This window comes from Ictidomys tridecemlineatus, chromosome 5, assembly GCF_052094955.1.
Source record: "Ictidomys tridecemlineatus isolate mIctTri1 chromosome 5, mIctTri1.hap1, whole genome shotgun sequence".
Lineage (NCBI taxonomy): Eukaryota > Metazoa > Chordata > Mammalia > Rodentia > Sciuridae > Ictidomys > Ictidomys tridecemlineatus.
The window spans coordinates 110,197,903-110,211,013 of record NC_135481.1 but is presented as its reverse complement, the minus strand read 5'-3'; the positions used below and the strand labels follow the sequence as shown (position 1 = coordinate 110,211,013).

At 44.8% G+C, this 13,111-nt stretch overlaps 1 protein-coding gene across 3 annotated transcripts in view; it reads left to right on the top strand.

Annotated features, from left to right (window-relative positions):
- The window catches only part of Foxn3 (forkhead box N3), a 384,532-nt gene that overhangs the window by 141,132 nt on the left and 230,289 nt on the right, over positions 1-13,111 (top strand). The window lies entirely within an intron of this gene.

Below are 13,111 nucleotides of genomic sequence, written 5' to 3'. Positions count from 1 at the left end.
TGGTAGAGTGTTCACCTAGCATGGTTGAGGCCCTGGGTTCGATCCTCAGCACCACATTAAAAATAAATAAAATATATTGTGTCCGCCTATAAGTAAAAGGTAAATATTAAAAATAAAATTCAAAAAAATCCATGGGGCAGGAAAGCAGAAGTCCTAACAAAGGAGTACATTGAATTTAGTCCAGGGCCTTGCCTCATGAAGCACACGGAAGATTTATATGTGCTAGTTCCTTGTACAGTTCTTGTGAAACCCAAGAGAGAGATGCAGAAATCACCCCCATTTTGAAGGTTGAGAAATGAAGACTCAGAAGACAACCCTGACACAGTAATTTTAGGTCAGAGGTGGGTTTTAAATCCAGAGTTTGTTCCTTCCGTCCTCCCTTCTTTCTTTTCTTTTCTTTCTTTTTATTTTCAGTTGTTGATGGAACTTTATTTTTATTTACTTGTATGTGGTGCTGAGAATCAAACCCAGGGCCTAGCACATGCTCCACCACGAGCCACAACCCCAGCCCCCTTTCCTTCTTTCTTAAATAGACATTCCGAAGAAAGATTGACTCCTTTACTTGGTTTTAATTTATTTTCTTTTCTTGGGGATTGAACAGAGGGCCTCATGCATGCCCTCTACCACTGAGCTACATGCCCAGCCTGAATCCAGTTTCTTATGGAGAGAATACAAATGATTTTTCTTTTTCTTTCTTTTTTTTTTTTTTTTTTTTTTTTTTTTTTGCTCTGTCTGAGCCTTGTGGGAGGAGATGAGGGAGAAGGCCCTGCCTGGGGGTGATCAAGCTCATCATGAATGTCGGGGTACAGCATGGTGGGGTACCAGACAGAGGCCTGTATGGATGCTGTTCCTGCTGCTCCCCAGTAGACCCAGGCCATAGATAGAGAGGGCATGAACTCAGAATTTTCTGGATCAGGACCTACACAACTCTGTCTACATTTTCACAAATGACCTTGACTTTCAGGGGGGAAAACCATACACTCCCATCCAAGTATTCATTGGGAATTCACTCCCTGATTGGGGGTTAGGAAGAATAAATTTCTTTCTAAGAAGCAAATAGGAAAAGTGTGTTTTTAAAGTGAATGTTGTATCTTTAACATGTGTGTGTATAAAAAAAGACATCTAGAAACCACTATGAATGCTTACGTTTAACTGCAGATATTTATAGAGAAGTCAAGCAAAACAGACTTGGTGCCAGAGAGGCAGATTTGGTGTGGGCCATTGTGTACACAGAAAGATTGGCTTTTCTTTGCTGGGCTCCGGGGATCCTGCTAGTCTCCCTGGGCATGGCATGGCCTGAGTTTCCCAGCCTTATATACTTGTGGCTGGGGAGGAGTTGATAATTTTCCGTGTGGCGCTATTAGGCCACACACTTGCTCCTAAGACTGGCAAAAGTTCAGAAATGCACTATCTGTGCCTGCGGGTATCAGAGTGAACTTCAAGTCTAGCCCTCAATTCTTCATTAAAATACCTACTAAAGATTCCACAGTTTCCCCTTGAATTCACGGGTCCACCTGGATGGAGGAACGCTATGCTTTTTCCTCTCGTAAATCACTGATGGAGGATGTAAATGAGGATTGCCTTTCAGAAGAGCAATTTGGCATCAGATACCCAAGGCCTTGCAGTATGAATACTCTTTGACCTAGCAATTCCTCTTTTAGGAATTCGTTTTAAGGAATCGAAGAACTGTACAAGATGCAGGTATACAGCTGGGCAGCTGACATTGTTCATAGTAACTGAAAATAACCTAAATATTCAAAAGGAGAGTGGCTAAGAGGTCAGGTGGAGCAATTATTCACTCTAATTAATTGAGTGCTAGACACATAGTAGGTGGGAAGTATATAGTGACCTCCAGGCCAATAAGGTCTCGGCCTACCTGGAGCTCGCAATTCTGTTGTGAAAACAGATTTCATACAATATGAAGTAGAAAAAAAAAGCAAGAGTACAAAGTGTGTGTTCAGTGCAAGCCTATCATGATATATACATGGAAAAACTCAGGAAGAGTTTGAATTGTTAGAGATACAGAAGCTTTGAGCAGTAGGACATATGCTTTTAATTCCCTTTGCATTATTCTGTATTTTTTAGGTTTTCCACAGTGACCATTATAATTTTTGTAATTAAAAAGAAGTGATTTGGGGCTGGGGATGTGGCTCAAGCGGTAGCGCGCTCGCCTGGCATGCGTGCGGCCCGGGTTCAATCCTCAGCACCACATACCAACAAAGATGTTGTGTCCGCCGAGAACTAAAAAATAAATATTAAAAATTCTCTCTCTCTCTCCTCTCTCACTCTCTCTTAAAAAAAAAAAAAAAAAAAAGAAGTGATTTTTTTTTTTGTGTGTGTGTGCTGGAAATTTAACCCAGAAGCGCTTTACCACTGAATTACATCACTAGTTCTTCTTTGGTCTTGCTAAGTTGCTTAGGACCTTGCTAAGTTGTTGAGTCAGGCCTCCAACTTGGGATCCTCCTGCCTCAGCCTCCCGGAGTCATTGGGATTGCCAACACAGGCCATTGTGTCCAGCTCTTTCTTTGGAAAGAGAAAAAGAATTCATGAGAAATAGGTTCTAGATCCAGCTGTTCCCTAATCTTGAAGCAAAGGCCTCTAATAAGTCAGAGGACCTCCTAGAATTTCTCTGAACAAGGAGGGGAAGCTTTAGAGCCTCTGGCACAGATCTCTGAAATCTCAAACTCTCTGTTCCTCTGAGAGCCTTGGGGACTGCTGCAGAGCCTAGGAGGCAGGAGAACAGCTCAGCTACCATGCCAAAGCCCCAGTCCCTGGACACTTTTGTTCTCCAGGGCCCTGGTCCTTCAGGAATCTGGTGATATACCCAAAGGCGGAAATGAGTTTCTGTATTAGGTATATGATAATTAAGTTAAGGAAGTCCCTCTTGCCTAGCAAATAAAAACCAGTTGTGATTGGTTCTCCTGGACCAACTCAGCCAAGCCTCACTGAACTACAAAGGAACAAAAGGACTGCAGCTTCATGGATCGACCTTACACGGGTGCCAGTCACTATATGAAAGCATTCTGCAGGCATTTTTTTGTGATTAAGGCCCATGACACCCTTCCATGGAAGTGCTCAGCAACCTCACTTTACAGGTGGGGAAGCTGAGCTCAGGTGGGAGAGGCTGGGATTCAAGCCCCACCCAGGCCTTCTGCTTTAAAACAGCATCAGCCCACTCCAAGAAGCAAGCTACCCCATGGTCATAGCAGGGGTGTCTGAAGCTAGGGGACCTGGGAGGGGTGCAGCCACCAGCAAGTGGTAGAACATCTGGCCCCTGAGGGATGCAGACACCCAGGATGGGCACAGTCTCATTTCTTGCTTTCTTTTTGGGGCATAAAAGAGTGGGATTTATTCAAGGGACAAGAAAAAAGACAGAACTTCCTCAGGACGAGAGGGTACCCAACAGGGGTTGTCCACAGTCTCATTTCTGCTAAAATCTGATGGAGAGAAAGATGGTCTCACTGCTCTTCTGAGGCACTGTACATTGCAAAACTGGATTTTGATAGAGAAGAAGAGAGACAACCATCTGCAGGCTCACTATAGTGATCTCCCGCTTTGTGACTTGAAATCAAAGGCCAATTTTTACACTGTATGTACCTGTGTCTCCCAGAAGGGTGATAACTTTACACTGACGACTTTTTTTTTCTTGAAATATTTTCCCTCTGGCTCCAGATTTGCGTATTTGCTAGGTATTAACAGATAAATAGTAAGACATCTAGAAGTTCTCAGGGATATTCAGATAGGAACATTTAAGTTAAAATGAAGACAAAGATCATTTCTTTTCCCCCATCAAAAGAATGTTCTGGTATGGCACCAACTGTTTCAAGCCCAATTTCTGTTAATTTCACTTTCTTCTGCTTTTTTCCTATGTACTATGACCACATTAATCTTTCTAAAATACCATTTTCATTATGTTATTGCCTATCTTCCCTAGAATCTTCAATGGCTCCCCAGGTTTGGAAATCAGATTCTTCCACGACTTGGCCCAAACTTTACCTTTCCAGCTGTCTTCCCCCTTATTCCCTTGTGTGACCCTTTTTCTCAGATGAATCAGTCTATTCTCTGGTTCTCTGAATTTGCCTTTGAACTTCTTCACCCTAATCATTTGTTTTACTTCTCCTTCCAGTAAACAACAAAGCAGAGCTGGAATGATGGGGCACACCTGAAATCCCAGCCACTCTGGTTTTTTTGTTCTTTTTTTTTTAATTTTTTTTTTTTTTTAGTTCTCAGCGGACACAACATCTTTGTTGGTATGTGGTGCTGAGGATCGAACCCGGGCCGCACGCATGCCAGGCGAGCGCGCTACCGCTTGAGCCACATCCCCAGCCCCCCAGCCACTCTGGGAGGCTAAGGCAGGAGATTGCAAGTTCAAGGGCAGGCCAGGCAATTTATGAGAACTTGTCTCAAAATAAAAGGGTTTGGGGTTCTAGATCAGTAGTGTAGTCCCTGTACTCAGTCCCCAGTAACAACAACAACAAAACTCAAAGCAAATAGACAGAGAAAAACAGTAGAGTATCTGGAGAAGCAGGGTGGCACATGCCTGTAATCCCAGCTACTCAGTAGACAGGACCATCTCAAGTTTGAGGCCAGCCTAGGCAATTTAGCAAGACTCTGTCTCAAAATCAGATTGTTTTAAAAAGGAATTGGGGCTATAGCTCAGTGGAAGAGCGCTTATCTAGCATTTGTAAGGTCCTGGTTTGATTCCCCATACCAAAAAAATAAAAAATAAAAATAAAAAAGGAACAAAGTAGAATGTTCTACCACCCACCTCTTTTCCTTTTTCTGAAGTGTTATTCATTCTTCTAGACATTATTCATATTTTTCCTTTGTGTGTGTATGTCTGGTGCTGGGAATTGGATCCAGGGCGTCACACATGCCAGGCAAGTGCTCTAGCACTGAGTTGTACTCCAGCCTTCTTTCCCTTTTTAAAATGCTGAAATGTTCCTTGGACAACTTAGTGGGTCTCTGTCTCAAAATAAAACAAAAATGGGCTGGGGATGTGTCTCAGTGGTAGAGCACCTCTGGATTCAGTCCCAAGTACCAAAAAATAAAAATAAAAGAAAGCCATTTTCTCTGCTGAACATGAGGCAGACCCTGCAGGTGGGTACAGGTAATATGTAAATTATGCCCATGGCTGGGAAAGACTGGGTAGATCTGGAAAGTCCTGGGTCTTAATACACAGGCAGTGGACAGCCAGTCCACATGGGCCTAGTCACAAGAGAGACATGTTGGGGAGGCAGAAGAGAATTCTGGGCATAGGATCCCCTGGACTCATCAGCCTGGTGCATTTCCACCCTGGAAGGGCCAAGTTGCATTGTCTCCCTGCCCACCCAGAATGTTCCAGAGTTTACCTCTCCAATCTGCAGGCTCTCCTACTTCTCACCTCTGAATCCAGGTCCCAAGAAAAACCATTGTTGTGTTACCATGAATTCTCTGGTCCAACAGCACCCTCAGCAAGGAGTGGTCTTTTTGGTGACAGACCCAGGAGTGATGTGAGCTTTCTAGCCAGCAGGGACACACCACCTCTTAGGAAGTATTGGCTAGAGATGGCTGGCACCTGTCCTTGAGAAAAACGGGTAGTTTTGAAAGTAAATATCTATAAAATGAAGTGCTCCAGGTCACCCTGTGACCTTGGCTCAGGAAGGGCATGTTCTCCCGGGGTCCCACACAGCTCACGGAAATTTGAGACTTTTATCATTGAAGTCAGGAGAGTTTATTCCAGTTCTGATGTCATGAGACCATTGTTTGTCCTTCTTTTGGGAGAGCTGCCAAGAATAGAAACATTTTTCAGTAGGCTTTATGGAGTTGTTGAAAATATCAGGAAATTCTAATTAATTCTGGGGAAAGATTTCATGGTTTCATTATAGCTTAAACATAAAGAAAAAAGGAACCCTTGAATCATCTGGGAAGACAAAATGGTTTTAGGTGGTTAATGGGTTAGACATAAAAAGTGAACAAATAATTCCTTATCAGCCCCCCCCCCCCCAGTCTGTCTGGCACAAAATATTCCAAGCAACCACACAGCCTTATAGGTTCAAACAGCAACTCTTTATTCCCGAACTCTCACCGGCACTCTCCACACACTTCCCGGGAACACACTCCCTCCACCGGGCTCCAAGGGGAACTCCAAAGTAGCGGTAATCCCAGCAGGAGCTGCCCTAATCCCAGAGCTGCCCTCATCCCCGGGCAGGGTGTGGACTACCCATTATCTTGACCTTCTCTTCCTTGCATATGTTAATAGGCCCACCTTGGGAGCTGGGTGCTGTGTGCCTTTCTCTTTGCATATCTATATCCCAGATCCAGTACCTGCTGGCCTAAGGCTGCAGAAGGCTGATGGCCTTTCCTTTTTCTTTTCTTTTTGGTAGCTTGGGCCCTAGGCTGGTTTAAGCAGGTGGAGTGAGCCCCTGGTTGAGTTTCAGAGCCACAGGGATTATCTGTGACTCTCATTTACCGGGAATTCAAAGGCAAATGGTTCAGCAGCTCCAAGTGCTTCTCTCCAAGTGCTCGGCTCACCACCACCCCAAGAAGGCAAATCACAAACAGCCTTTAATTTCATCATTTTTAAACCTGAAATAAGTGATACAAAAAATTGTGGCTCCAGTCCTTGAGGGCACATAGATCACACGGGGTTCTGGTGGCCAGAGAGGGGGCCATGGAGAGATGGAGAGACTGGTTCTGGTGAATGGAGTTGGGGAGGTTCACAGGACACAAAGCACCATGCAGATGCAGCCTTGTCATTCTAAATAGAGGGTGGCAAAGGAGAGGAAGTACAGAGGCCTTTGGGGAGAGATGGCCTAGAGGCTGAATCGGGACTTTGGGAAGGGGCAGAGCTGGGGAGAAAGGACAAGGCTCTCACACTCAGTTCAAGGCTCAGTTTCTGCCTCCAGACAATGCCCCACTCTCTCCAAAAGAAATCAGCATTCAGCCGGCCCTGAGGCTGGCACTGGGGCACCTGCCCTGGCATTGGCTTGCTGCAAGCTAATCAGCATCACCTGAGCCAAAAATAACACAGAGAGCTTGCCACCCACCTAGAGATGGTGGCAAAAAGGTGACTCCTGTAGAGTTTCATTTGGGCCCCACGTCAAGGATCGAAACCTCAGATTTGCAGTAAAGTGACCTAGGGTCCTTCTGCTCCATGGATTTGAGATTTCTGATTATCCCCAAGCTACCAGGAAGGTACTTCTTGACCAGAGAGGGAGTGGTCTTTTCCCTTCTTGCTTTAGGAAGGATTAGGAACCCTCTGGAGTCGGATCGCTTCTTTGGCCTGGCTGTCCTCACTTGAAGCCCAGATTCCTCGGCTGTAAAAGACCTGTTGGCAGAGCTAGAGCAGATGGTCCTGGGAAAGCTTCAAGCCTGGCACCCAGGAGGCACACGCTGGGGTGGGTGTGTAGTGGCACCCCCTTTCTCCACAGAAAAGTCTTAACTGGGCTTTTCCAGGAATCTCCACCATGGCTGATTTTGGGACTGTCAGGAAAAGAGTCTCTGCAAAAGAGTCCCATGTAGATAAACTTCCTATTTTCGTGTCACCCTGTTTTACTTGGCCACTGGCCGAGAAGATACCAGCACTCAAGTTGCTGGACACCCCCTTACTCGATTTCACAAACATATACAGTATTGTGCAAACAAGGCCTCTGGCCTTGAGCTGGGCTTCACAGAGATGTCTACATTTTTTAAGGTAAGTTACAATTGGGCTCCATGGTAGCAGCTGGCAGGGGAGGAAAGAAAGGGGAGAAGAAGCTCTCCCCTTCTCAGGTGTTATCCTTGAAGGGTTCACTTGCTCAAAAAAGTGAAAGAAAAAGCTGCTTTTATGTGAACTTCTGCGTACTCTGAACTTCTGAGCCCCTCCCCTTACATGCTGGGTGTAAAACTCTGAAACTTCCTGAACTTGGGGTTCAGGGGATTGATTGATTACAGCAAAAGCTGTGCCCTCTGAAACTGGCTGCAGCCAAATAAAACTGTTTCCTGCTATCTTCAGTGCCTTGTCTGCCTGTCCCTACTACAGGTGTAGGCTTTGGTTGGCTTGAAGCCTATTCAATTCAGGGAGATCCTCTTGAAGGAGAGAATGTAAAACTATCAATGCAAAACCAAGCACAGAGCTGGGGGGTATACAGCTCGCTGTAGAACACTTTCTAAGAATGTGTGAGGACCCGGGGGCATGAGCCATAGCTCCAGATTTTTTTTTTTTTTTAATCTCTTTCAATCCTTAGTTCCAAAAGAAAAAAGGGAGGGGGGGAGGAGTTTAAGAGCCAGCATTTATTTTAAATGCTGAAAGAAAACACAAACAAGTATATGTTTTTAAAAAATTGACAACCCAAATATCACAAAACTCTAAACATCACAAAATCCATAAAATAGTGTTCCTAATCAGCTGTTTGACATGTCTGCATTACTATTTTTTCCAAAATTTGGGGGTCTTGTACTCTTTGATCATTTCTTCATGTGACAATGATTTTGGAAGTTGTCATTTTCTATAGAAAGAATAGCAAGATAATTTGTTCATTACTCTAGCATGGATGGTTGGAATCTTTAAATTATTATTATTGATAGTTTAGGGGAAAAATGCTAAACTTCATAACTAATGCCATGGAAAAAAATTTTAAGACTATAACAAATTTGGGAAACTTCTCTCAAGTTTCTTCTGTATATGAGGTATGAGGTTTTATAGCATTTAAGTTTCTTCTTTCTTTCCTTCCTTCTTTCTTTTCTTCCTTCCTTCTTTCTTTCCTTCCTTCTTTCCTTCCTTCCTTCCTTCCCTCCCCTCCTTCCCCTCCCACTCCTCCTCCTCCTTCTCCTCCTCTTCCTCCTATTTCTTCTTCTGTGTGTGTATACATGTGGTACTAGGGATGGAACCCAGGGCCTCCTGTATGCTAGGTAAAGTACTCTGCCACTGAGTTACATCTCCACCCCTATTCATTTTAATTTTGAGACAGGGTCCTGCTAGGTTGCCCAGGATGGCCTTGAACTTGACCCTCCAGTCTCAACCTCCCTAGTTGCTAGAGTTACAGGTATACACTACCAGGCCAGGCTAAAAGAGGGATCTTGAGCCTTAAGCCTCAATATTTTGTGTTAAAGCGCCCTGCAAATAAGCAATAAATGTTAATAGACTATATTTTACTATTTGTGTATTGTCAGACATTCCATTTTGTAATTTTGAAGTTATTAAAGAATACATTCGCATGCACACCAGATAGAATCTTAGTTACGTTTCTACAACAGTCACTCATTGAGCGTCATTTGCTAACTCATATTGATATTGATTGCTGGGAGCACTCTACAAGATGAAGCAGATAGAACGCTAAGCTCAGTGCCTGTCATTTAGTAACTACTCAATAAATGTAGCTATTATGACTGTCCTCATCTGCACATGATGATCTTGGACTGGGCACCTTGGGATACAAAGTTGATATATTGTTGTGTTCCCTCCCCCTCCAGGAACAGGTCCAGCTTCCTGTTAAGCTCCAAGAGCTCAGTGGGAGTCCTGCTTTGCTTTGGGTTCTACATAGACCCATCTCTTGCATTAACTTTGGATTTCCTACAGTTAGCCCCTCTTCATGAATTCTGCATTCATCCCTAATTGTTTGCTAGCATGGCCATATTTTACACCTGAAGACATACTTCAAAAGTGCTCAGAGACAACCTATAATGTGGTGATTTCTTTCTGAATCTTTTTACTCTTATCAAGTCTAGCCACGAAACTTGTCAAAATATGGTTTTCTTAGAGGCTAAGGCAGGAGGATCATACATTTAAGACCAGCCTCAGCAACTTAGTGAGACCCTGTCTCAGAATAAAACATAAAAAGAACTGGGGATGTAACTGAGTGGTGAATCACTCTTGGATTCAATCTCAGGTACCCCTCCCCACCAAAAAATGGTTTTCTGTATTTTTGTAATGTTAATGGTTTCACTATGGTAGAAATTTCCATGGGCAAGAAGTCAAGATATGGGATCCACCACTAGCTCCACGGGTGTTTGTCGGATGCTTAAGACAGAAAAACCAACTCAGATGTCTAAACATCAGGGAAGGGCCTTGGCTTCCTCCCTGAGCCCCAGCTGGGTCCACCATTCTTGACTAATCTAGTGCTTCTGGATTTGATGATGGGATTTGATGATGGGATCCATCCCACTCCAGCCAGAAGGCCAGGAACTCTCTGGAATGCTGGCCTGAAGCTGAAGGAGAAGAACCACTGTGCACGATGACACGTGGCTATAAGTCACTTCACCTCTTTAAGCCTCAGTTGCTTCATCACATTCGGGGCTTGCATGATACCATTAGTAAGGTCCTTCCCAAGGCTAACCATGTGGATTTTATTTTCTTCTTACATTAATTGGTTTTTGTAATGAATAAACAAACCTTTCTGGCTAGGGCTGTGAAGCTAAGAATGTAATTAGGAAGTAAATAGCTCTGTTTAGATTAAATGATAAGTCAGGGCAGTCAGCCTTTAGTGACTTTCTCCCTGCCCAGGAGTTGTAGGTTTTGATCAAGAAAATGAGCAATGGAGGAAGTGAGGCAGGAGCGCCAGAACAGCTCCTGGCAGATACATCCCACTCTTGGTGCGACTTGGCTCTCTGGGAAGGTCTGGGCAGAACCTAGGTTCATTACCGTCGGCTCTGTGGTCTTTGCTGCAATGCTGGTGTCACAAGGAAGCCATGAGAGGCTTAACTTGGAGTCAGAGGGAACTGCTGCTGGCAGGAGCCAGAGTCCCTCTAGATGGCAGTGGAATAGATCCCTGTGGATAGCTGAGGGTGTGGACAGATGAGAATGAAGCCACAGACTTCAGCTTTCTACTCTATTTGGCTAATCTTAAAGTGAGATTCCAGTCATAGCCCTAGGAAAGCTTTCAAGGAAGCCAATTGGAGGTATTTTGAGAAGGAATGAGCTCCGGTGGTGCCCAAGCCCCCTGGGAGTTCCACGCACCTGAAGATGCCCGGGTGTGCGGGATGCCACCAAGGGAAGGGAGCATATTTCTTTCAACCTCTAGTAGGTGGGATTGTGCAAAGGCTTCAGAGCACCGTTGGGGCATCGGGAACCTTGGTGGGACAGTCTCACCCTCCTGCCTAAGACGTATAGAGAAAAGTTAGCCTGATGAGTCGCGTGCTCCGTGTGTTTTCATCATGGCTGGCTGCTTTATGGATGTATTTTCAGAACTGTTCACAGGTTGGCCTGAGGCATGATCTAATTCTCTTGTCATTTAGTTTCTGGAAAATAGCTATGGTGTGGTGGTCACTGGTTTCTCAATCGATAGTCGATAGTCGCTAGTCACCTAACGAGTGCAAAGAACAAGAGATGTAGTTTGAAAATGGTGTCTCGACACACATTGGGGTTCTGGAAGTATTAGCTTGAAAACATCAGATCTAGGTCTCTGTGGTCACAGGCCATTGAAAGAAGGCTTATTTGGTAGAGTGTGGTGGGAGTAGTTCAGGACTGGAGAGAGTGGATTGCTGAGTGAGGTGCCAGATGGGTCCTTCCTAGCTGTCTATTCTTTCTCCAGGTCCAGATGGGAGTGAGGATAGAGTTGGATTTCAGGCCTGACCTCCTGAGCTGTTGACAATCATGAGTTTCTTTCAAAATCTTTGTGTGTGTGTGTGTACACGCGTGCGCGCGCGCGCGCGCACACACACACACACACACACACACACACACATACACGCATGTGCATGTGGTGCTGGGGATCAAACCCAGGGCCTCATGCAAGTTAGGCAAGCACTCTATTTTTGAGTTATGCCCCAGCCTCCAAATCTTTATCTTTTAGTATTCAAAGAAAAACACAGTGCTGGTATGTAACCATTGCCCTGGACACTTTGATATTTTGTAGGCATGTTTGTCCATTTACTAAATGGTGTGCATCAGGAATTAACTGAGGAAGGAAAGAAAGTATCTAGGTTTAGTAGCCAAGTAGAAAATGCCATGCAAAACCAAATCTAACACACACAAAAAGCTGTGAAGAAGAAGCCTCGGAGGTAGTTTACCAGCAGCAAATTATATTCTGTGATCTAGGGAAATACATCTTGGAGAACATCAATAGATGGAAGAGCACCATGGGTAAAAAGGTGTGCTCTGTAGGCAAAGACTCATGGCGTCTGTATTCATCTGCTTTTTATTACTATCACAAAATACCTGAGGCAGTCTACTTATGAAGAAAGGAAGTTTATTTAGCTCACTGTATTGAAGATTGAAAGTCCCCACAGTGTGGTAAAGGTTCTAGCTGGGGCTCCCTTGTGGCTGGGTCACATCATGGTAGACGATGATAGTGGGAACAAGTGATTAAATTGACAAATAGGAGCCAGCACACTGCAAGGGCAGGGGGACAATTCTCTCTCAAGAACTACCAATGGTTGGCTGGATAATGACTAGGATCCCTTCCCACAGACAGTGCCCTCGATGACCTGTGGGTCCCTCCAGGCTGCAGCTCTTAACATTCCCATCAGCTCCCACCTCTCCACACTGAGGACCAAGCAGGGACCCCGAGGGAACAAATCATACCCAACCACAGCAGGGTCTTAGCTTTTCATTTCATCCCTGCCCCCTGTGGACCACTGGCAAATGACTGAACTTCTTTAAGCCTCAATATCCTCATCTGTCAGTGAGGACTACAGCACCTAGTTGGAAGGTGAAATAAACAGCACAGTTAGAGCACTTCGCGTGGTATCTGGCACATGGGGAGCACTGGAGAGCACTGGAGAGCTTTCGCTGTGTGTTTTGTAATTCTTTGGACTGCACTCCTTGGGCACTTGGTATTTATTGTTTTGACTGTCCTGGTTTGAGCATCTTGAATGCCCCCAGGCAAAATTGACGTCATCTTTGGTCCTCCCTCTGGAAATTAGGAGGAGGGCAGTTGGTGTTAGGACAGTCTCTGGGCCTACCAGGTTCTCACCAAGCAAGGGAGAGGGGACCCTGCCTGTCAGATATGCTGCCAGGAAGGACAGGACCCATTTTTTTGTCCACACCCTTCCGCAGAGAGGTGCTAGCAATCCGGTTGGTGGAGAGTCACGGAGCAGCTGTGGCTTTTTACAGGATGCTGCTTAAGACTCCCATTTCTTTGGTTGGAATTGTATTTTTACACCACATTTGATTAAAAACAACAACAACAACAACAACAACAACAAAACCCCA